Raw genomic sequence first — 23,703 nt, forward strand, 5'->3', positions numbered from 1 at the left:
TATGCACAGATTTAATATTGTAAAGCTTCCTATAGAAAATATTAATTTGATTAAGAGATTTGTGGGGGTCAACTCATATATGCTGAGACCTGTATATGTAAAGTCACCACAGAAAAATGCAGAATCAATGTATATGTTTGAGTGTTCTTGAAAATATGGTTTATGGGAATGCAAACTTTAAAAAAAAAAAAATATATATATATATATATATATATAAACATAATAAACATAATGTTTGGGTAGGGTTAGGGGATAGAATATATCATTTGTACAGTATAAAATAAAAGATCAAAGATGAAATGTTTACAAAAGAAAGACCTTCCTTTGAAAAAAGCATTTTTGGTTATCCAAAAAAAAAAAAAAAAAAGAAAAAGAAAGGAAAAGAAAACGTTTTACTGAACAGTTATTGAAAGAGCTTTTTAATTAGTGTAAAGAACGTACAGTAAAATCTGAATACAAAGTGTTAGACTCAAAATTTTGTCTGACTGACAGCAGTGCTAAATGTAAGGGTTAGGGTTAGTCTAAGACTAATATAATGAAATAATTGCAAAACAAAATAATTTCCTGATTGAAATGTTGAAATGACCTTTGTGGTCCTTATCAGTTCCATTGAACGTTTCCAAACCACAAAAGTGTATTTAGTGCATGAGGTTTTTCTTTTTCTTTTTTTCTTTTGAGAATTGCTCACTGGATGGGGGTTTGGGAAATCTCACTTTTGGTGGCTTTAATTTTAGAGCTGTATTTTTATATAGCCTACCTATATAATGATAAATAACGGTCTTGGGTCTCTCTGGTCCCCTCGGGATGCTGGTCGAGCATGATGGAGATTCCACCCCTGTAGCTCATTTCCAATTGGTTACATCTCGCCCCGTGTAAAAGTCTACCACTCTCCACCAGCTTTCAAAAGAGCCAACACTCGCGAAGTTTAGATTCGAGACCCAATAATTGAGATAATAAGGTAAAAAGACCGTGAAACCTTAAACTGTGGAGCTCTCCACAAGCGGATGAGAAAGCTGGGGAAACTTGCTTAAAAAGATGGACCAGAACTTGTTCAACTTTCGCAGCGATGATATGAGCGAGCGAGCGTGCGATATGGTATCAGTTTCTAATAGAACATCGGACTTAAGATACAAGGAAAAGAAGGGGGGAAAGTCGGAGAAAAAGTATCAATCGATAGGGTTAAATTATTCATCGTCATTAATTATCGATCGCTCTCCGTTGCCGACTCGTCCGCCTCGCGCCAGAGTTGAAAGGAGGGAAAGCGCGCTTTATTAAAACCGGCTCGAGCCTCATTGTTTCATGTCCCGCGGCTAAGAAAAAGCTCGAGCTTGGTTCTGCCCGCGCCAGTGAAAAATACACACACACACACACAGCCCCCCTTAAAGCTCTTTTTCTCTCCTCGCTCGCTTTCCCTCCCGACGCGCGGGAGAGCTTTGGGGAGCCTCGTACGGTGTTCACGGGGCGGCTGTGTCTCGCGTGGATCGATGTGGGATCAATGGCTCTCGCTGACTAATAGCCAGAGAGCGCCTTTGATCTCGCGGCTGAGAGATCAAAACCTGCGCGAGAGGGAAGAGAGAAGGGAAGATAAAGAGGAAAATGCGCGGGAGAGCGCGCGGACCTTAAACTTCACGCAAACACGCGCGCCGCTCGTACACTTCGTTTGCGCGTCGTCCTGCGAGGTGACATCACAACGTATTTTCCACGACTGTTTACTTTTCTTTCCTAAGAGCAGATAGTAACGCCCTGTCATCATACAAAGTTAGATTAAGCAAGCAAATTTTTTATGGTTCTTTTTTCAGCATGATGCTGCTTTTATCCTTAAAGCCAATGGACCATCTATAGAGACTGCAGCAGAAAAAATAAAATAAGTAGGCTTCACTCATTTGAGGTTCTTCTCCAATGAGGCATAAAGTTGAGTTTATAATCGATAAAAGAGTTTTACTCACGCAACAACCCGCTCTTATCAGTTTGTCTGTCACGCTGGGCACGTTTTACTCGGAAATCCAAGACACATTTATTCTGCTTCAAACTATTGTTTAAATGGTGCACAGGGGGAACATTTTGGCTCTGCTTGATAATTTAAAAGGTGCGGAAAGCTAATTAATTGAACAGAAAAAGAGGGTGGTGAAGAAATGAAGTGCAGACTGCTCAAGGTCTTGAGATCACAGCAATTTCAGTGTGCATTTCAATACCAGATAATTATCCCAGTCTAAAAGTAAAAGTAACCAGTTAGGCTACTGAATGCTGTTGTTACATGTGTTCTTATGTACAGAAGAAGCTACTGGAATTGTGCCTCATTTTTCCTACTTGCTATCCCCCTTTCTCTTTATCCCTCCTCCCTCCGGTCAGTGAGTTACTCTCTCTATCGCTCTCACTTCCCGAATTAACCACTCAAGAAGTCACCACCGACTCAATCAATAGCTCATACATAAACCCTGCTATAATCGCTCCACATGTCTGTCTGTCTGCCCCCTCATCCCTCGTTACCCCTTCATTCTTCCTCACACATATTTTTTCTGTCCTTTTATAGACTAGGCTACTTATGTAGGCTTGACGAATTATACAACTAATTAAAGTACCTGTTCACCTTTTTATAGCTGCTTTCTTACAACTGTTTGATTGTTATCTATAGGCACTGTGGAAAACTGTAGTTATTCTAATTATTGTGTTGCTTCTGTCCTTATGCTTATGACATTCACCTTTTCCTGCAATCTGGTGTCTCTACACTAGGAGGTGCGTTGCACAGCTTTGACTATATAATATCACGGTAGCTATCATGATTGAAGTTTTACGAAAAGAGAATCACAAAAAGTATGATTATTTCTCAACATAGGATATCATTTAAAATGTGTGGGTTTTATTTATGAAAGTCATGATATGAGCCAGTCAACATATTTGCCACAAACATACTAATATTATGTAAAAACAGATTTTATTGCCTCCATTTCAAGTGTGCTTTACTCAAGACACCTCCAAACGAGCTACCAAAGATGAACATAACCAACGCGCATCCCCTAAGCAGATATTAAAAAGTAAGTGTGTATGTTTAGACCTGTGTGATTTATGAGGACACACATTTGAATAATGGCATAGGTATGACCCAGATACAACGTTGAGGTGGTTTATGAGGGCATGCCTTGTGTCCTCGTAATTTAAATCTTTTTAAAATCATATTTTTTTCCTGCGTTCAAAATGTTCAACAGGTTTCCTCTGAAGGTTGGGTTAAGGGGTAGGGTAAGGCCATTTAATAAGCAATTTTACACTATAAAATAAATTAAGCCTGGAGTGTCCTAAATCACAAATACAACCCGTAAGTGTGTGATTCTCTTTTCCTTACTGCCATTTTGGTATTAAACACAACAAAGACCTTTAGATTTATTTTACAGCTTATCATCTTAAAATTTCATAGATTATGCATTTATGCTGTTATACATCCTTTCAGCATAAAGCCTATCGGATTTCACTCATACAATAAATCATGAAATGGGTTAGAAACAGATGCTTAAATGAATAATTGCACTACCATAGTTTACACAATCTACAACTTTTTGTTTCACAGTTAGTATGTTAATTTGTCAGATTAGCTAACATTGTGCTGACAAAGGAAAGTCAATCAATATTTCATGGACTGTTTCCTGTTTAGATGTGCAAAATAAAGTTATTTCGCGCTCATTTGTTTTGCCAACAAGTATTCAGCTGGACTCTCTCTTTATCTTTTAGTCCCTACTGATATGTATGAAAACACATAAACTAACCCGCACAGAAACAGGCTCACACACAAGACACACAGAGAATTTAAAGATTACACACGAACGGGCCCCTGCTCATATTCCCTGTTCTCCAGCCTCTCTTTCCCTCTGTCTCTGTTTCAAACTCTTTGATTCGATGGAGCGGTTTGATCTGTGCGAGAGCGAGTTTTGTAAACACATTTTTGCGATCATATAGCCATGGGCAAGGGGAGAGTAAAGCGCGTATAAATGAGGGGGAGAGAGTCGGTATGCCGAAGCGGAGAGAGAAAGAGAGAGAGAGCGACGTTTAATGAGAGGCTCAAGTGGAAAGGCACACGGACGGATTCAAACTAGCACATAAATGAGAGAAACGTAGAGAATTCAGCCTTCCCCACCGGATAGGTTGATGAAATATAATGTAATAGAGGATGGCTGGCTCTGTTTTAAACAAACAACTTGTGTGAAAAGTGCTATATAGCATTTAAATCGACATTTCCCCGCGGAGAAAAAAAAGTGGGAGGACAATTTTGCAAAAGGGACATAGCAATAACAAGCAAGGACAGACACAAACACATTACGGTGGGAGCAAATAAAGAGAAAACTGTGGCGAAAAACGGATTCTGTGCAAGCTAAACTAATAAATGTACGAGGTCCTATTCTTTTCTCTGTTTCTTTTCTCCACTTCAGCGTCGCGAGCTGCTAATTCGTTTAACTTCGATTGCTGGCGCAATAATAGCGCTAACCCGTCGCCTCCGTCTCCTGTATTGCACAGACTTCAGATCACATCTCATTGGGAGTGGAAGAAGCTATGACCCAATGCCATTGACGATGCATAACCTGAAATAATACACTAATATTACAATCACCTTAAAAGTTATGTTCATACTAACTGAGAATAACAAAACTACTAAACGTATTGGTTTTAATACATTTTCTATAGAATTTGAAAAGGATACTGGGTTAAACAAATATTAAATTCAAGCGTGAAACGCTTTAAGTTAAAAATTGTTGCTAGAAATTAACAAATTTTCATAGTTAACCTAATTTCTTTCCGTCTTGTGTTTGCGTCTATTAAATGCTTACTTTAGAGTTTTATAGCCTCAGTGACGCATTTTCTCATTATCAAGTTATTCATTTAAGGCATATCCACCATCAAGTATCGTTTATTTGCATAAAAATCCCAGCTGCACATGCATCAGTCCCCTGCGCAAAAAAGGAAAGCTCTTCTTTCTGTCCTTGTTTAGTGTGTGCTTTTCCAGCTTTTTAAAAAACGAATAGCTCGGAGCCGTAAGTGTGTCTCTGTTCGGCAGTGCTGGTGTGCGCGAATGTGTGTGCGCGCGCGAACGCTCTTTCTTTTCTTCCTATTCTATCTACCTCTGTCCAGGGAATTGTTCTCAACATTCACAAACACATCGCAAATACCCGCCGGCTTCACAGTATCGATTTCTAATTAGACGGCAGGATAATCGTTGGAGAGAGAGAGATGAAAAAGGGAAGAGGGTGGCAAGAATAAATAAATAAATAAAAAGGTCTCGTGATTAACTGAATTAATAGGAAAAGTACAAAAACAAGAGAGCAATGCAAAATAATGGCATTTTCTGCATATTTACAGTAACTGAAGCGAATAATGTACATCTATGAAATTAAATTAAACAAAGAACATATTCCTCTTTAACATCTTTTCTTGCTAATAGGCTATATCCTCAGTGGTCTATAGAGATCAAGGAACGGGTTTGAGCAGAGAAAACAGACTTGTTTTCATTGTGAGAGTTGTTGACTTAAACTCATTTTAGCAATTAACTTGGCTAAGTTAACGAATTGTGCGTGGAAAGTATTAAAGAATGATTATACGGCTGCTTCCCTGCGACTTCACATCTTGTCGCGTCTTTCTTTTTTGTCATCAGGCTATCCATACGTCACTCTGAACTTTTAACTCTGAACTCTCTCCATCTCCAATCCTCCTCCACCACTTTTAATTCCCAGGTCGGTCTCTGGGTCTTTTGACATTGTGCGTCACAAAGGTTGGTCCGGGGCTCAGGTAGCTCATTTACTTTAATCAAGCTTTCATCATCAGGATATGCGCCTGTCTTTGGCGCGCGCACATTTACAACTCTTTTCTCTCATCCCATTTTCTTCCTTTACTTTTTCGTTGGAGTCTCTCTCTCTGTCACCCTCCATCTCGCTAGTTTCCCTCTCGTTCTCTCCTCAAGCATATGCTAATAACTCGGGTGAGTACACACCTACTTAACCCGTCTCTCCTTTGCGCTCTCCTCCCTCTTCTGCGCTCTATGTCATTATGATGGTGATAAAGTGTAGGATTACTCAGAGGGCGAAAAAAAGTGACTGACCTGCCCCGAACCCAGCGCACACTATCAATCTCCCCGAGTGCCACTGTAGCCCTATACTTCTGTCTCTGCATCTTTTGCTGTTTTTATCCATCGTCCTTCATTCAGCTTTCTTGTGAACTCGGATTTTTTAAAATCTTTTTTTAGTCAAATCGTTTTTCTCAAGTTTAGCTTTTAATAAGGGATGAAACTTTTTTTTCAAACAGAAAAACAAACAACAACAAAAAAATAGTTGAAGGTAGATGCACGCAGTGAACACATCGATTTATCCTCTCTCGCGCTTGTATCAGAGATCCGTTAGGATTTCTTTTTTCCCGTTTGTTTGAAGTTCTCGGCACGTCTCATTACCGACACGCAAGAATCTCTCAATAAAGGAAGCACGTCTTACAAGCCGGATTTACCCCTTCCAGGTGTTGTTTCTGCATGGCAAGCCTAGAAAAACCACTATTACTATAATTATTAGTCTATTATTATTATTATTATTATTATTATTATTATTATTATTATTTTATAGTTAATTAATTAATTAATTAATAATAATAATAGTTTTAAACGTAGACTAATAATTTGTCTTTTGCGCGCGAGCTTTATTGAACAGTCAGGTCAGACTGGTATTTCAGAAAATTTCCTTCCGAAAGTCTTCTTAAATTAGTCAGTGCATAAATCCTGATGTAACCGCTGCGCAATTCTGGTAATGTCTCTGGTGAGAAGGTCCAGGATCAGACGCGTTCACTGTAACGCTATCTGAACCCGGGTTCAGGTTTTCTAGAGTGGAGTTGTCATAGAGAAATAAAGTTTTACAGGAGCTGCAGGTCAAAAATGGCTGAAGAAAACCTTTACTAAAACCGCTGGGAGTTTGTCCTGTTAACACAAAAATGGTAAAATATTTATTTATTTTTAGCTAACGAAAAATAAATAATTATGAATACTGTTGTGTTTTCGAATTGTTAATGTTCAATTACATTATATGTGGATAATAATGTGATACACTCGTTAGAGCAGATTTGAACTTTCCTTCGAAAAAGAGGACAATACGTGTAACACAATGAACTAAATTCCTCTGAGAAACTATTGGATGACATATTTAGCCTCCGTTTTATCCTAAAAATAAATATGCATGTCAGCACAGCGCATCAGCGATCAGTTTCAAGGCTTTAGCTAAACGTCTTATTATATAATTTAGTGTATTAAAACAGCCTATATATATCATAGATTTTTCATATACATATTTAAGAGTTATATGTGGCTGCTGCGTTGTAAAACAGACGACGAGGTTTCTTTGCGGATATCAGTGCTTAAGAAAAACTCAACCCTAATTAAAATATTCTTTAATAAAACATATTTTGGAACCTTAGATATTGATACAACAGTCTAAGAAATTTTCTAAAATAAAGGAAAAGCAAATTGAAAGCACAGATCAAAAGGTTTAGTTAATAATAAACATGCTTTCCTGAAATAAAATGTGAATAAATAAAATAATTCACTTATATCCTCATGCTTTTTTTTTACTCAGGAAATACATAAATTGCTTCATTGTAGCAGAATGCCCAAGCAGCTTAGTATTATCAAAATTTTCTCAAGAATTTCAACAAACAGTGTATAATATTAAATTGCACTTATGTTCCTCACTTCAATAAAATGGGCTGATATTAATACTTTTTGGTCAAGCAGATATTAAACGGCAATGCAGGTAAATAACATTTTATTAATTAGCATGAACAAACTACAAACACTCAAAAATAGCATTTAACAAGGATTTAAGTTCAAACTACTTATTTAAAATGAGCTTAAACAACACAATTCTTGGGTATTTTGGAGACAACTAAATTGTTTTATTTTTAATCTACTTAAATTTGTAAAAACTATAAAGCTAACTTAATTCCTTCATGTTGTCCCAACAAAAATCGATTGTGTGGATCCCAGCATTTTTTACTGTGTATTTTACTGTAAGGAATAATATTAGTGCAGTTTCTTTAAAACTTCTGAACTAGACCTTAATTTGAACCAAAAGCTTGTTTCACACTAAAATGTTCACATAATATAGTGTACAGTTATTAAAATGTGCATAAAATATGCATTAAGTGACCCTTTGTTGCTGATGAATAGTAAAGACCCACACGCAAAAAATGATTACTGCTGTTTGTTCAAACTACCTGTTTAAAATAAGCGAAAACAACACAGTTCTTGTCATTTTTTTTAACCATTTTTTTTTTGTTTTATGTTCAGTTCACCAACCATTAAGTTAACTTAAGCATATTGTGTGGGGACAAGATGAAGAAATTGTGTTGGTTCAACTACCTGGACAGGGGATTTGTAGTTCCCAGCATGCTTTGCGTGGGATTGAATTAAGAGAGGGAAATTTTGACAATAAAAGTAATCTTGGGTGTTTAAAGTTAATAGAAATACTTGTTAGTTTAATCTTCACTTTGGTTTGAAGATTCAGAAGAGTTTCATGTAATGCTTTGAGTTTTTAAATTACCACCTTGCAGAAGCACCCATGTTTTGTGTGATAGCAGATTAATTAGCAAAATGCAGTTTGTTGCTTTGCACAGTGAGCAATATCTGTCCTAAAATTAGTTCTGAGATAAGTCTCAAAAACTGTATATGTAACTCATATAATAATTTAAAAGAAACTTCGAAATGTACAACACATATTAGACGTATATACATGTGACAGACACATATTTTTAGACCTTTGAGTTTAAGTTAAAAAAATATTGTATTTAAAATTTTATTTGAAGAAATCATGTTGGGCCAACTCAGTTGCATTGATTGTGTAAATAGTTGATGCTCAACAAATTTATTGGATGGAAATTAAATTCCCACATTTAAATTGAGTTCAACCAAGTAGTTATTATTTCTGAGTGCATTAAAGTCACAAGTAAAAGACCATTCACATATTATGCGTTTGTGAATAATTATTTAGACTACAGACTTTAGATCATTAATTTTCAATGAGAATTGGTCATTTCTAGTAAGGTAAAAACTACCAATGCCAATTTGAACTGAGAAAATTAGTTTCAATAGTTAAAAGGCTTTAATGGTCTCAACAAACTGGATTGTTTTGGGAAATAGATCTGAGGGCAGTTAATGAACATCACCAAAGTGGAACTGCGTCTCCTCAAAGGTACAAATCCATTTTACCCGTGCACACAACTTCTGCACCGTTATGTCTTGACAGGTCTTAGGAAGGATTTAAACTGTACTGTACAGTTGCTGTATCTGGTTTAGACTCTTTTAGTGTAGATGTATTTTGAAGGTTTGGGCATGACAAGTCTGTGGATCACAAAGGGAATTGGCAGGTGGGACTTTTTCCAAATTTAAAGGCAAAGGAATAAGGTAAAGGAAAAAAGTCATTACTAACCGCTACTAACCATTTAACAGTACTCTTAAATTATCCCAGCATGACTTTGGAAACTGACTGACACATAACTTTAGATTGTTTTAATTGATACCATTTAAATCTTGTCACTTAAGTGTAGTTTTAAAACATTGAAAAGATCTCTGTTTGTAATCCTCAAATGTTTTGTTTTTGTACAGTTTAGCACCATAGATGCACTAAGAACTGAAGACTGCAATGCTCTTAAATTTTTTAGCAGGACTGTAGACTAAAAGAGAGTAACTGCGACATTTACTTTACACACCATAGTTTAATTTAAAACTAAGGTTTAATACACACTGCAGAAAAAAAAGAACCACTTTATGGACTTTTCTCCTCTTTCCCTCCATACGGTTGATTCTCTATACTAACTTCAATGAAAGCACTAATCCCAAATAGTCAACTTAAAGAATTTTCTGCATTACTTTGGTTGAGATAGAGCAAACTGAAATAGATTTCTTAATTTTTTGTTACTCATCTTGATTTTGATGTGCTATCAACCCTGCTGAATTGTAATATTGATTTACATAAGAATATAACTAATTATATTTGTAATACCCAAACTAGCAAACTGTATTTTCAATGCTGTACAATAATAGCAATTTGTAACTATGTTTTGGCAAATTAGTGGAAAATTCAAATTCGTTTTTATGTCCTTATTAGAAAAAAAGCACATAAAGCTCTGCCTCTACAGTGTTAGGGTGGTGTTACCATACAGACTAAAATGAATATGCCACTAATATGCAAAAAGTAAAATAGCTTTTTCCAGGGGTTAGGGGTGTTTTTTTCCTTGAGGTCAGGGTTGTTTGTGAACTACCAAAGTATGATGCACTAATGAAAACAGAAGCTGTTTGTCATGATTCCTATAAATTATTTAAATCATGTTGATCAGAAGGCATTAGTGATGGCACACAGGAGATAGAGTGATAGCTTCTGCTAATTAAAGAATTTGAGTTCAAAATAATGTCAGAGCATGTCGTGCTTCGGTATTTTAAATAAGTCAGTGTTATTTCGTGTTGTTTTAAAACTCAAGATGGCAGCATGGTAGCGCAGTTGGTAGCACGATCGCATCACAGCAAGAAGGCTGCTGGTTTGAACCATGGCTGGGTCAGTTGGCATTTCTGTGTGGAGTTTGTATGTTCTCCCTGTGTTTGCGTGGGTTTCTTACGTGTGCTCCGGTTTCCCCCACAAATGTGCTATAGGTGAAATAAATAAGCTAAATTGGCCATAGTTTATGTGTGTGAAAGAGTAGTTCTGGGTGTTTCCCAGTGTTGGGTTGCAGTTGAAAAGGCATTCGCTGCGTAAAACATATTCTGGATAAGTTGGTGGTTCATCCCACTGTGGTGACCCCTGATTAATAAAGAGAATGAATAAATGAGACTCAAGATGAAATGGAAGCACATGTGCCCTAAAAAAGGGCTGTAATTCTTACAAACTTAATAAATGCTTTGTTCACATTCATTCACATTCATCATCAGTTTCAGTTCTTATTTCATATTTATATTTATGTCAAGAGCTGTAGTTTCATCCACATAAGCTTGAGATGCTGTTTGAGAAGGTTCATTGGATATGTGGATTTTGGACACAAAATCACTGAACTATGTTGGAAACTAATTTGCAACCATAGTCGGTTAAAACTCTATCCTAATTATTTAAGAATAAAAATAATTCTGGACATATTAACATGTTTAAAAGACTTGCACTGAGATTGCAGAAATTCTCAGTGCTCACACCAATACTGGCTCCAAATAATTTTTTAAAAATTCCAGTGATGTGTCTGAAATCCTGCGCTGTCTGATTAGGTTCTATATTTCAACTAGAACTTACTTCAGGTCAGTTAAAATAGACTGCTCTATATTGACCTTATTCTGGAATCAGTTCATTTCTGCTATTGTTTTTAAACATCTTATTCATTTGGCTATGGGCAAAAAACAAGACAAAATAAACATTAGTAAACGATCAAACTATTTGCTCAACAAACTTTTGAACATTAACTTATTTATTAGGATAACACCCTTGAGATGTACTCATTATCAAGAGGGTTCTATTGGGTTTATGACAGTACATAAAATAAAAAAAATAATATAGAAAAATATAGAAGTTTGCAACATCAAGCAGCAAAACATTTTATGGCTAAAAATCAATGGAAGGGAATAAAACCAGAAGTATTAAGCTAATACGGTTCCAATGTCTGCACCTGCTCCTATGTGAAAGAATAAGGTCAACCAAATGAAATTTGAAAATACTATATCTGCCAATGACAATGACATTATCACTTGACTTATCATGTTCGGTTCACTAGCATTCACAAATACACTCCTGTGGTCTGAATTAAGGAAAGTGTCTATTGAATGTCCATTTCAGAATATATAACATGCTGGTTCTTTATATGCGTACAAGTACACAAAAAAGCTCAAGTATGCAATTCCATATGAAATGTCAAGAAAAAAAAATAATAATGCTGAAACAGCCTAAACACTGACAGGAATCTAATATTGAAAGAGCCAAGTTGACAAATTAAAACACATATAGCTCTAAAATATAACAATTTTGAGCCACCCATAACCTCCATCACACAAAACTCGTACTGGCCTTTGTCTTCAGTCAAACTCAGGACCTTATTTCCAGTCTTGTATCCCCCCTATCCTCCCCCCTCCACCAAACAGCCCACCTCTGCGCGTGTCAAATCGAATCTCCACCTCAGCGCCTACTACACCCGCTGTGTCCATGTATAATACGTCATACACACCGGGAGTGTGCGATGACGGATTACTGAATTAGACGAATAATGACACCTGACACTTCTGTTACCGCTCCCTGAGCTGCCACAGCCAGCGCCGCAGCGCCAGTAAATAAAGAGCAGAGATGAGGAAATACAGAGGGAGATGAACAGGCAGGGAGATGAATGGAGAGAGCCAATGGAGGTGCGTAGGCCTATATACAAAGAGAGATGGAAGGAAAACCGAAGACAAAGGGAAAAAGAAACTCGACAAGTCAGCTAGATGGATGTACGAGGGCATTTCTGTTTGCAGTTTGCTTTGTTTCACAATAGTTCACAATGGCGGAGCTCTGTTTTCCAAACCAATAAACGCACGGAAGAAGAGGCCATGTGTTGGCTGGACTTGAGGTGCTGGTAGAATCTACACAACTTGAGTTGCATGTGAGGTTAGTGTGCGGTCTGACCTGTATAGAGCACACAGAGACCTTGGCCTGAAGGTGTGCAGATGTGAATGAAAATATCTGCAGAGACTGTAATATATTACTAAAGGTAAAGAAATAGTCCATCTGAGAAATGAAGTTCTTTTTGGCTTCTGAAACATAAAACTGACACATAAAATTACATAATTTAGGAATTAGATTGAAGCTGTATAGACCAGTTCAATGTGGTAATGTCATTGGCCCTTGTACATTTCCTGCTTGTTATCATACAATATCATAACTGTAACAAGAGGCAATTTAATCATATTGTCACATTATGTGGGCCTTTTGGATTCTCGAAAGCTATGAACAATAAAAATGTGAAATAAGAAATACAATAGGACCATTGTTTTTGTTTATATTCCTCAAAATGATCTATATATTTAAAATACATTCAAATAGATTATTCATCCAAGAATGAAAATTCTGTTCGGGGGTTTATTACATGTACAGAACAAGTCAGAATTAGTAGGACCCCTTTGAATTTTGTTTTCTTTTTAAAAGTATTTTTTTAAATTATGTTTGACAGAGCAAAGACATTTTCACATATGTCTGCTAATATTTTGTCTTCCAGAGAAAGTCTTATTTGTTTTATTTCGGCTTGAATAAAAGAAGGTTTTAATTTTTTACAAACCATTTTAAGATCAAAATTATTACCCCCATTAAGTTATATATTTTTTCGATAGTCTACAGAACAAACCATCGTTATACAAAAACTTGCCTAATTACCCTAACCTGCCTAGTTAACCTAAATAACTGAGTTAAAAAGTCTTTAAATGTCACTTTAAGCTGTTTAAAAGTGTCTTAAAAAATCTAGTAAAATATTATTTACTGTCATCATGGCATAGATAAAATAAATCAGTTATTAGAAATTAGTTATTAAAACTACTATGTTTAGAAATGAGTTGAAAAAAAATCTTTGCTCCGTTAAACAGAAATTGTGGAAAAAGATAAACAGTAGGGCTAATAATTCAGGGGGGCTAATAATTCTGACTTCAACAGTAAAAGGAAATAAAACTTTCACATTTCATAGAAAGAAAGACAAGTATGGAACAGGTTATTCCTTTTTCTAATAGTAAAAGCTTAAAAACTTTTTTAAACTTTAATAGAGAACTTTAATAATATTAGTCCATCTTGGATGTTTATTTTATGAATTGCTCAAATAAATACCACTTAAATTATAAAACAACTAAAAAAAGCACACCATCATACAAATAGTTTTAACAATCCACCCCTCCCATGCTGTCATAAAATCAAGTTAATGCAAAACACAAGGTTTGTCTCTACAGGTTTTGTGCTACGTGACACCCACATAACCTCTACAAGAACCTGTGTGAGAGAAAGACAGAAACAAAGATGGTGGAGAGCCAGAAAGAAATATTGACAAAGCCTAGATATACACATAAGTCAGTGAGTGTGGCCTGCCCGGCTCAGTATTTTATAGCTGCGCTCTGTGCTGGCGGAACAAGATGACAGCTGAGTTCCTTCAACGAAAAATATGGTGCCTCTCTTGTTTTCTCCGTCTCCCTGCATTGTTCCTGTTCACTGTCTATCCCTCTTTATATTACTCTGTCACCTCACTATTTCGTCCTCCCCTCCATCCTCGCAATTTTTTTTTTCTTTTTTATGGTTGTCTGTTCTCTTGCCATTCATGTTTTGTTTGTTTGTTTTCACTATTAAGAGAACAAAAAAGTTTACAAGGGTAAACTTTTTTTGTTCTCTTTAATGCAATGTGTCCAGCTGATTTTGGCCATTTTCATTTGTTTTACAGGTTCATCTATGACCATTTTGAATCATTTACCTGCTTCTAACACTGCATATTTGTGACGAATGAGATTACTGTTAATTTTTTTTAAACTGATGTTTTTGTAACACTGAAAATTCTTTACAGTCATTTTTAACAATTTGATGAATCCTTGGAAAATAGCAGCACTCATATATTTTATAAAAAATTTAATGACTCTGAGCTTTTAAACCAAAAACAAGAAACGTGAAATGCCTCAAACAACAAAAATATTCACATTTTTGCTGCGGAAATATTTTAATAAAACTTTATAGTAAGCTTTTATTTTCTGACATTATGATATATTAATTTAAAAAATCCTTCTATAACATGTGAATACTTTATCTAAAGTTATTTTCAACATTAACAACAAATTAAAATTAGTTTTAATATATATTTAAAATTCAGAATTTGTTAACACTGATTATTTCATGTTTACTGACATTAACAAAGACTAATGTATCCCATAAAATATATCACTTATTATTAGTTCAAGTTAGATAATGTATTATCTAATGTTAGCAAGTGAAAACATATTGCAGTTTCTTTTGTCATTTTTGTCACACTTAAAATCTTCTTTATTTTTAACGTTTTATCATAAGTGTTTACCTTTTTCTCTTTGCCATTTCCTTTTTTTTTGTTGTATTGATTCATCTATGCTACTTTTTCCTATTTGTTTTTTTTTTTCATTTAACATATCTGCTTTTCATTTGATATTCTATATCATCAATGTTTCATCAATCATCGCTTAACTTCATTTTTCAAAATATTTTGTTTGTTTGCATTGATGCCATAGAAGAAACGTTTTCAGACCACTAAATAACCTTTCAGTGAACAGCTCTTAAAACTACTTTTTTTTCTTGTGTGAAATACGTTTAATAAAGAACCTTTGTAAAATTAATTCAATCAAATGAACTCAATAAACAACCTTTTAGTTAATATTTTAAAAAAAATAATTAAATAAAATGGCTCATTGGATGCTACTATGTTAAAGCCGATAATGCCAATAAAGAACCTTTATTTTTTATTTTTTTACAGAAAGAGCCCTGAAGGCTACAGAATGTGGTAGAACTTAAAGTTTTAGCAATTCACATTTTTCTTTTCCTTCTTTCTTAATTTTAATGAACTGACAAAATATGTAAAAAGCCCAATATTACAAATCTCAAATGCATTAAAATGAGGAGAATCAACTTATTTTATTCACCCTCATTTCTTTTGCTTGTTCCTCGCCACTTCCCTCTCACACTCTCTAAATTCCAGCCACCCCTCCCGCCTTCTTCCACAGCCCGAGCACAGAGCCCCAAGTGTCGGAATCAATTAAGAGTGAGCGCCGTCGCGCCCGTTCCTTCACGGAGGTAAATATTAAACTGCAAGGAACGGCAGGCAGAGAGCGAGCGAGCGAGAGAGAGAGAAAGAGAGAGAGGAGGGGAGGGGAGAGCGAGCCCTCCGTCCCTAATCCACCGCATCGATCAGCCGGGGATGAGGGTAATATATTATTTTGACAAGATACGATCCTCCGACGCGCACCGCTATCCCCGGCGATCGATTTCTTTTTCTCTCTCCTTTTTTCTCTTTCTTTTTTCCCTTTAGCAGTAGGGACACTGCGTGCGCGCCTCTGTTTTGTTGTTAGTCGCTGTGTGTGCAAGTGTGACTGAGCGAAACAGTGTGAAGCCAACAATAGTTGAGGAAACGCCTGGAGAAAACTTCTCATCTGAGCGGCACAATCTCAGCGTCTCGACAAAACGATAGAAGACACTAAGTCTTAATAATGTCTTTACGGTGTCGTCCAAGGAACATAAATTTCATACTGATCATCCAGTTTCCTGACCATCAAAAGAGTCCATAAAAAAGCCAGAGAAAGAGTCTTTCCTCCACAGATTTCCATATTTGGAGTCGAGTTGCCTGGGTGATGCTGACCAATTGTAAAGTTAAGTGTGTGGCCTATATGGTCCCCTGTGCTCTTTTGCCTTCCCTCCATATTGCTTTGTAAACTGTGTCTAAATGCTAAATTCCCAGATCAATTTTTTTTTTTCATTCAACCTCTCCCCCCGATTCCTTTGTGCCCGTTGCCCCCTGCCTCCGCCTCCGAAGTGGATTGAAGTTCACTGTCTCTTTGCACGCTCAGTCTGGGCTGCCTGTGCTTGCACATATGTGTGAACAGGCACAGTGAGACTTATAAATCTATGAAGGCAGGTAAACGCAGAAATATCTAGTAAATCAGCTTGTTTCACAATTTTGAAGCAGAGCTCAGCAGGCTTCTCAGCCTCCCGGAGCCATCGAGCAGCAGTCTCAGTCTTTCCTTCACTCGCTCCCTTTATTATTGTGCCATTTTCTGCCACTTCGGCTGCTGTGAGGGAGGCAGTAATGCAGTCACTGTCCCTCTGCAGCCCCCTGCTGTGTGTGCAAGTGACTTGGCCTGTAAGGAGAGGGGGGAGACGCGGGGTCAAGGTGAGCTCTAATACACTATTGATCCGCCCCAATTGAAAACCTGATGGAAATTTTACCCCCCTCCCCTTTTCTCCTTCCCATCTGTGTATCTCTGTCTTTCCCTTGTCTTTCTTTTCTCTCTCTCCCTAGTGAACAACTTCTTCTGTGCTTCCTCCCTTTTTGCAAATTAGATCCTACCCAGAGGCTGTCTTTGTGGCATCTTCTTCTCTCATGTTGTCCCCCTTCTCCTTCTGTGTCCCCTTTTGCATCTTTACACTTTGTGAGACATCTAACCCAGTTGAAAAAGAGAGTAGTTCTTTTCTCTAATTTTTTTTTTCAGTTTTCACTAAATTTTCTGTTATTCTTTAGGTATTGCATATACTGATTGTGTCTTTAAATGTGAATATATGTGGGCGTGATGTGTGTGTGTGATTGAATGAATAAGAGCACACGCTCACACAGAGAGAGAGAGACACCATGAGTAGTGTAGCAGTATGGTCACCAGTGCAGTGTATTAAATGCCACTGTGGGTTTGGCCTCAGGGCTGCACAGCGATCCCTCAGCAGGAAGAGCCAGTCGATAGTACTCCATCCTGGTCAACAATGAGCAACACTTCACAAAATCTATGTCAACACTTTTGTATTTTCACTTTGGGCAAAGTGAAAGATTGCACAGACTTCATCTGTCACGTTTAAAAGATGTCTATTTTTTCTATTTAATGTTGCAGTGCAACCAATGCAACACAAAGATCAGAGTAAAACCTCATTCAAACTGAACAACTGTCCGCATTTCCATTACTGAGTGTCACTGAGAACAAGAGAGATGGTTAAAATGAAAAATGATAAAGACTTTACAGAATAAAAACTGGTATGTTAATTCGACAGATGGACAGACGAACAGATGGACAGATAGATAGAAATATACTGTAGATACATAACACTTCAGTTATCTAGGTTCATTTGGTCTGGACCAAAAATAAATTTATAATCTTTAGTAGTAGAAACCCTGATTGGGCGGCACGGTGTTCACATTGTGAATGTATTCACACTTTTAGACCAAACATAAAAATCATTCTAAAATCGAATGGCATATATTTTGAAACCAAGCTTAAACCCAATTTAATCCTGTGTGCTGGATTATTAAATGTGTGTGCGTATATGTAATTTTAATCAAACCAATCCTCCCAAGTGTGAACAAACCCTTATTTCACTTTTAATGCACCATCATCTATCTTTAAAGCTTTATTATGCATATTTTCTAACTCTTTCCGACAAGGTCTGGTCATGTAAATGTAACCCCGCCAGTCCTACACCACCTAACCCGCTCTGAGCTTGGACAAACGACTTTCCGCATGGGAGTCAGTTACTCTACCAAGAAGGCTAAAGACCATGGCCTCTATTGTCTGTCGCTAGAGCACCTTTTAGAGGTCAGAGGAGTGAGGTTTACCTGCAGAGCAAACCTTACTCCCATCCAGATCACGGCACCAATTTAGCCACACTGGTCCTACACCATGAACCCGCTCTGAGCTGAGATTGAACTGACGACTTTCCGCATGGGAGTCGGTTGCTCTACCAAGGAGGCTAAAGAACACGGCATCAAGATTTGTCGCTAGAGCACCTTTTTAGAGGTTAGAGGAGTGAGGGTTACCTGAACAGCACCTTACTAGCTGGCCTCTGCTACACTCACTCCCATCCAGGTCACAGCACCAATGTAACCCCGCCGGTCCTACACCACCCATCCCGCTCTGGGCTGGGATGGAACAGCGACCTTCCAGATGGGAGTTGGTTGCTCTACCAAGGAAGCTAAAGATCATGCCCTCTAGCGTCCGTCGTTAGAGCACCTTTTTAGAGGTCCGAGAAGTGAGATTTACCTGCAAAGTACTTCACTAGCTGGCCTCTGTTACACCCACCCCCCTAAACCTCATTCCTATCCGGGTCATGGCACCAATGTAACCCTGGTCCTACTCCACCCAATTTGCTCTGTGCTGAGATCGAAACGGCGACTTTCTGCATGGGAGTTGATTGCTCTACCAAGGAGGCTAAAGACCATGACCTCTAACGTCTGTCGCCAGAGCACCTTTTTAGTGGTCAGAGACATGGGATTTACCTGAACAGCACTTCAATAGCTGGCCTTTTCTACACTCACCCCCCTAAACCTCACTCCCATCTGTGTCACAGCACCAATGTAACCCTGCTGGTTCTACACCACCAAACCCACTGTGAGCTGGGATGGAACTGGCAACCTTCCACATTGGAGTTGGTTGCCTTACCAAGGAGGCTTAAACCATGGCATCTAGCGTCTGTCGCTAGAGCACCTTTTTAGAGGTCTACCTGCACAGCACATCACTAGCTGGCCTCTGCTACTTAAAACCTTTAGAATCTGTCTTAACATTTTACATACAGTACAACTGCTATAGCAATTGGGCATCTAGTTTTAAACCTAAACTCTATCATGCTGATTTATCCTGACTTATGTAAACATGAGGCACAAAATACTGTGGATGCCCTAATGATCACGCTCCCCCCTATAATGATTAAATTAGATTACCCCTAAAGGCAGTGTTTACAAAAAAAGTAAAACACGCACACAAGGACTCTTCTTTCAGCATCGCTCTGCTTTGACCTTTCCCTGCATGCATAGTTGTTAATTACTTTGCAGAACAGACTGTGTGATAAAACTGTCTCTTTGTGCGCACAGGTGTGATTTATGTTCTGTTGTGTACCTGTCAGATGCTAGCGCTATCGGTACTACAATCGCAGAAACATTACACATGTGGTAAGGCCCTGTGTCGACCTGTAACCTGCGATACACATCTGGAACATCAATGACTGTGATGCACACTAAAGATGAAGAACGAGACAGAAAGTCCGAAGTACTGGGGACAATAATCAAGGTTGCTTCACCTCCTTACACTGGTTATATGTGCTAAACAGCCAAATAAAGCCAAAATAATCACATTTTCTCTTTTTATCTCACCTTATTTCTCGGTCTCTCTCTCTCTCTCTCTCTCAGAGAGTCTTAGCTTAATTGCTTTTAAACCGGATTAATGACTGACCAGGGACATGTTGCCTTAATCTCCGCTCTTGTAAAGCTGCTCCGTGTCTTGGCTGTGCCTTCTCCCTTTCCTGTCCTCATCCATCCTCTCAAAGCACTTACTCTTCATCTCCCTCTCCCGCACTTTCACTCAGTCACCATCAGTCTCCCTGTCCGTCTTCCCCAAGCACTGTTTCGGCTTCTCCTGCACATTATAACTCAATCCCGTTATGCCATTTGTCTCTCTGTCCCTCTAGTGCTCTTCGCTGATGTATTCTTATCTTTTACTTTCATCTCTAGCTCTGTCCAAGTTATGAGCTCACTTACTCATAAAGGCATGCACACACACACACACACTTAAACCCCTCTGCTGTGTGTAAGTGTGCATATACGCTGTAGTCGTGATGCATGGCCAGTCGTGGAGTCTTGTATTAGCACATGTCGATGGGAGCCTGTCATTGCCTCCTAAGTGTTTTGGCAATACTAGGGATCTCCTGTCATGCCAGTGCAACTAATCTCAATCGAATTACATTGAGCTGGTATTGAGACGGCGAGAGCGGACAAGAGTAGGAGGCTGTTTACTTGACTAAGCACCACTCATAGCCAACAAGTGTTGAGACCCATTTACACCACAAGCCGTAACTGTTTTATAACTATAGTAGCTAATGATATCATGTTCATTATGGGCGCATAGTATTGGTCTTCTTTTCACATATAAAGCATTACACAATTCAGCCCCGGTGTGTATCTGTGAACTTATTAGGCCAATTACAGCTTGTAGGCCATTAAGATCCTATGATCAGTTTCTTTTGTCTGGCCCTTGGTCTTGCTGCAAATCAAAAGGTGATCAAGCTTTCTGTGTTGCGGGCCGCAACAAGTGTCCCTCCAAACATTAGGATTTCTCCATCATTGGATGCTTTTAAATAAGCATCTAATTTTTCTCTTTGAACACAATATATTTTATTTTGAGAAACATTTAAAGTATTTTGGAGCAGTAAACATGTCTGGCTAAATAATTCAGATGAAATATTGACTTCAGCTGTCTTCATTATTTTCAAAAACACAGATTTCTTTTCAATTTAAAATGGCATCTTTGGATATTTTTTTTTCTGCTGAAGATACTGTTTTCCTAAGAAACAAAAAAACAAAAATTTTGGCGGTTTCAAGGTATACTGCGATTTAGGAAATTCAATGTTTTAAACCTCGAATTTTTCAAACGGCAGTGTACCTTGAAAACGGTTACCATCCCTTGCCTACTTTTAAATATAATTTAAAGATTTATTCCTACTCCCTTGCCTTTGAGTATTGCATGCATTTTATTTCATATTCATATTTTAGTTATTACATTATATATGCATCCCTCCTTTTTCTTTTTTTACAAGTTTTATTTATTTTTTTATTAATTATTTTATTTTTATTGTAAAGAACTTTAGATCAACAACTTTTGTGTAAAATTGTGCCCTATAAATAAAGTTTACCTTGCCTAGTTTTGTTGTCTTCCAAACGCTTTAAAGCATGAAGGATTCTGTTTGGCAATCAATGTTTTTAACGTCACCTGGTGAGAGAGAAAAAGAAAGAAAATTGTTTATCTATTTTTTTATGATTATTATTTATGTAAAAGCTCTGTCCTTTTATATGTAAAATAATTTTTTTAACGGTATCTTCATCGTAATTGTTTTATGATCTGACATTTCGATGTAGATGTCTCAATTCATACTTATTTGCAAGTTGTCCTTTTAATTTGTTCCAATTCTTGATGTTATTCTTGATTTAATAAATGAAATGAATTGATTTGATATTCTTTTCAGCTTAGTCCCTTAATTAATCTGGGGTCGCCACAGCAGAATGAACTGGAAACTTATCCAGCACATGTTGTACTTAGCAGATGCCTTTTCAGCTGCATCCCATCACTGGGAAATGCCCATACACTCTCATTCACACACATACAGACAATTTAGCTTACCCAATTCACCTATAATGTATGTCTTTGGACTGTAGGGAAAACCAGAGCACCCTATGGAAACTAACGGGAATGCGAGGAGAACAAGCAAACTCCACACAGAAACACCGACTGACCCAGCAGAGCTTTGAAACAGCGACATTCTTGTTGTGAGGCGACAGCGCTACCCACTGCGTCACTGTGCCATCTCAAATCAATATCTTTTTTTAATGCAAATGAACAAAATCAGTTTACAAATGGTAAATTAATAAATTAATGAAGGAGACGCAGAAGGTAGTGCTGTCACCTCACAGAAAGAAGGTCGCTGGTTCGAGCCTCGGCTGGGTCAGTTGGTGTTGCGGTGTGGAGTTTGTATGTTCTCCCCACGTTTGAGTGGGTTTCTGTGTGCTCTGGTTTCCCCTACAGTCCTAAGACATGTGCTGTAGATGAATTGGGCAGGCTAAATTGTTCGTATTGTATGAGTGTGTGTGGATGTTTCCCACAGATGGGTTGCAGCTGGGAGAGCATCCGCTGTGTAAAACAAATGCTGGATAAGTTGGTGGTTCATTCTGCTGTGGCAACCGCAGAATAATAAAGGGACTAAACTGGGGAAAAAAATGAATAAATGAATTATTAAATAAATTATTATTGTGAACAGGTTTTTTAGGGCTGTGTTTATTAATCTTAAAACACAAATGAGGTATAATATCATTTACATTTGGTTGTATCTCTATAGTTCTTTTAGACTTGCTCAAACTATGTTGTCCGAACACAAGATATTTTTAGTTTTCGTCTATAAAATGAAAGTTAACAATGGGTCAACTTTAATTGTATGGAAAAGACACTTACAATTTACCATACCTTCTTTTGTATTCTACAGAGCATTGAAAGTCATGCAAGTGTGAGGTGATTAGGTGCGAAAATTATAAAAATTTTGTATGAATGGTATGAATTTTATATGAAATATAAACAACCATAGAACGCTTTAATATAATGCTAAAACTTAGAAACCTAGGTGGTAGCTTTCGTTCTTTTTCTACACTCTTTTGTCTGTCCCAAAAGCCTAATATGTCTAACCTCTAAACACTTTTATTTAACCTACACCTTCTCGTCTCTACCATCTCCCCAACTTTCCCTCAAGCTTACTGTCTCTTTCTCTGCCGTGGACATTTCTATCTCCTCTTCTCGCCTTGCGGTTGCCGTCAGGATTAAACAGTTATCTCGGAGGCCCTCTATCGCCCCTAAATACTGCGGATGATAAGACTAGCTTGGATTTGTCAAATTGGGCACCATCGATTAACTGACCTTTCCTTACTCTCAGGCTCCCAGGCACTCTGCGCACTGCCGACAAGCCAGATAGAGAGATAGATATATAGTGGTGTTATTATTGTGTACAAGTTTGTAGCTACTAGAGGTGCATGGAAGGTGAACGAGGGGAGAAGAATGAGCACATTGGGGAGGGAGAAAGGACAGTGAAAGCCTTTGCTTTTCAAAGTTGTTAAACACTTTGTGTTTGTGTAAAAAAAAGATAAATGTTTTGATTTAGCAGTGAAATCTATGAGTTTGCTACAATAAATTGACTTTGTGCAATTAAAAATTTGATTAAATATTGCCAATTACATTACAAATAGTTTTTTAGGTTACATTAACCCAAAGAAATAGCATACTTTGAAAAAAATCTGAATTAATTGTTAATTAATTGTTCGGACTTTACTTTTTTATCCCAATCAACAAAAATCACAATTAAAAAAAAAGAAGGATCCATTCCAACATTTAACTTGTGAGATAGGCTACATGTTTCAAACTACTTCTAAAAATACTTTCACTGCAGGTGACGTCTATTTCAGTGCTTCCAAATGAAAATAACAGAT

General features: G+C 37.4%; 1 protein-coding gene across 5 annotated transcripts in view; it reads right to left on the reverse strand.

The window, feature by feature from the left end:
* Nucleotides 1–23,703, reverse strand: part of erfl1 (Ets2 repressor factor like 1) — a 66,114-nt gene that overhangs the window by 31,560 nt on the left and 10,851 nt on the right. For 2 of the 5 annotated variants that reach the window (XM_073926047.1, XM_073926046.1), the window contains one exon: nt 21,372–21,448. The exons of the other annotated variants lie outside the window; for them this stretch is intronic. The gene's annotated coding sequence lies outside the window, so the exon portion shown is untranslated. The remainder of the gene's footprint in view (nt 1–21,371; nt 21,449–23,703) is intronic. 5 annotated transcript variants of the gene reach the window in all.

The sequence above is a fragment of the Danio rerio genome, chromosome 16 (assembly GCF_049306965.1).
Source record: "Danio rerio strain Tuebingen ecotype United States chromosome 16, GRCz12tu, whole genome shotgun sequence".
Classification (NCBI taxonomy): domain Eukaryota; kingdom Metazoa; phylum Chordata; class Actinopteri; order Cypriniformes; family Danionidae; genus Danio; species Danio rerio.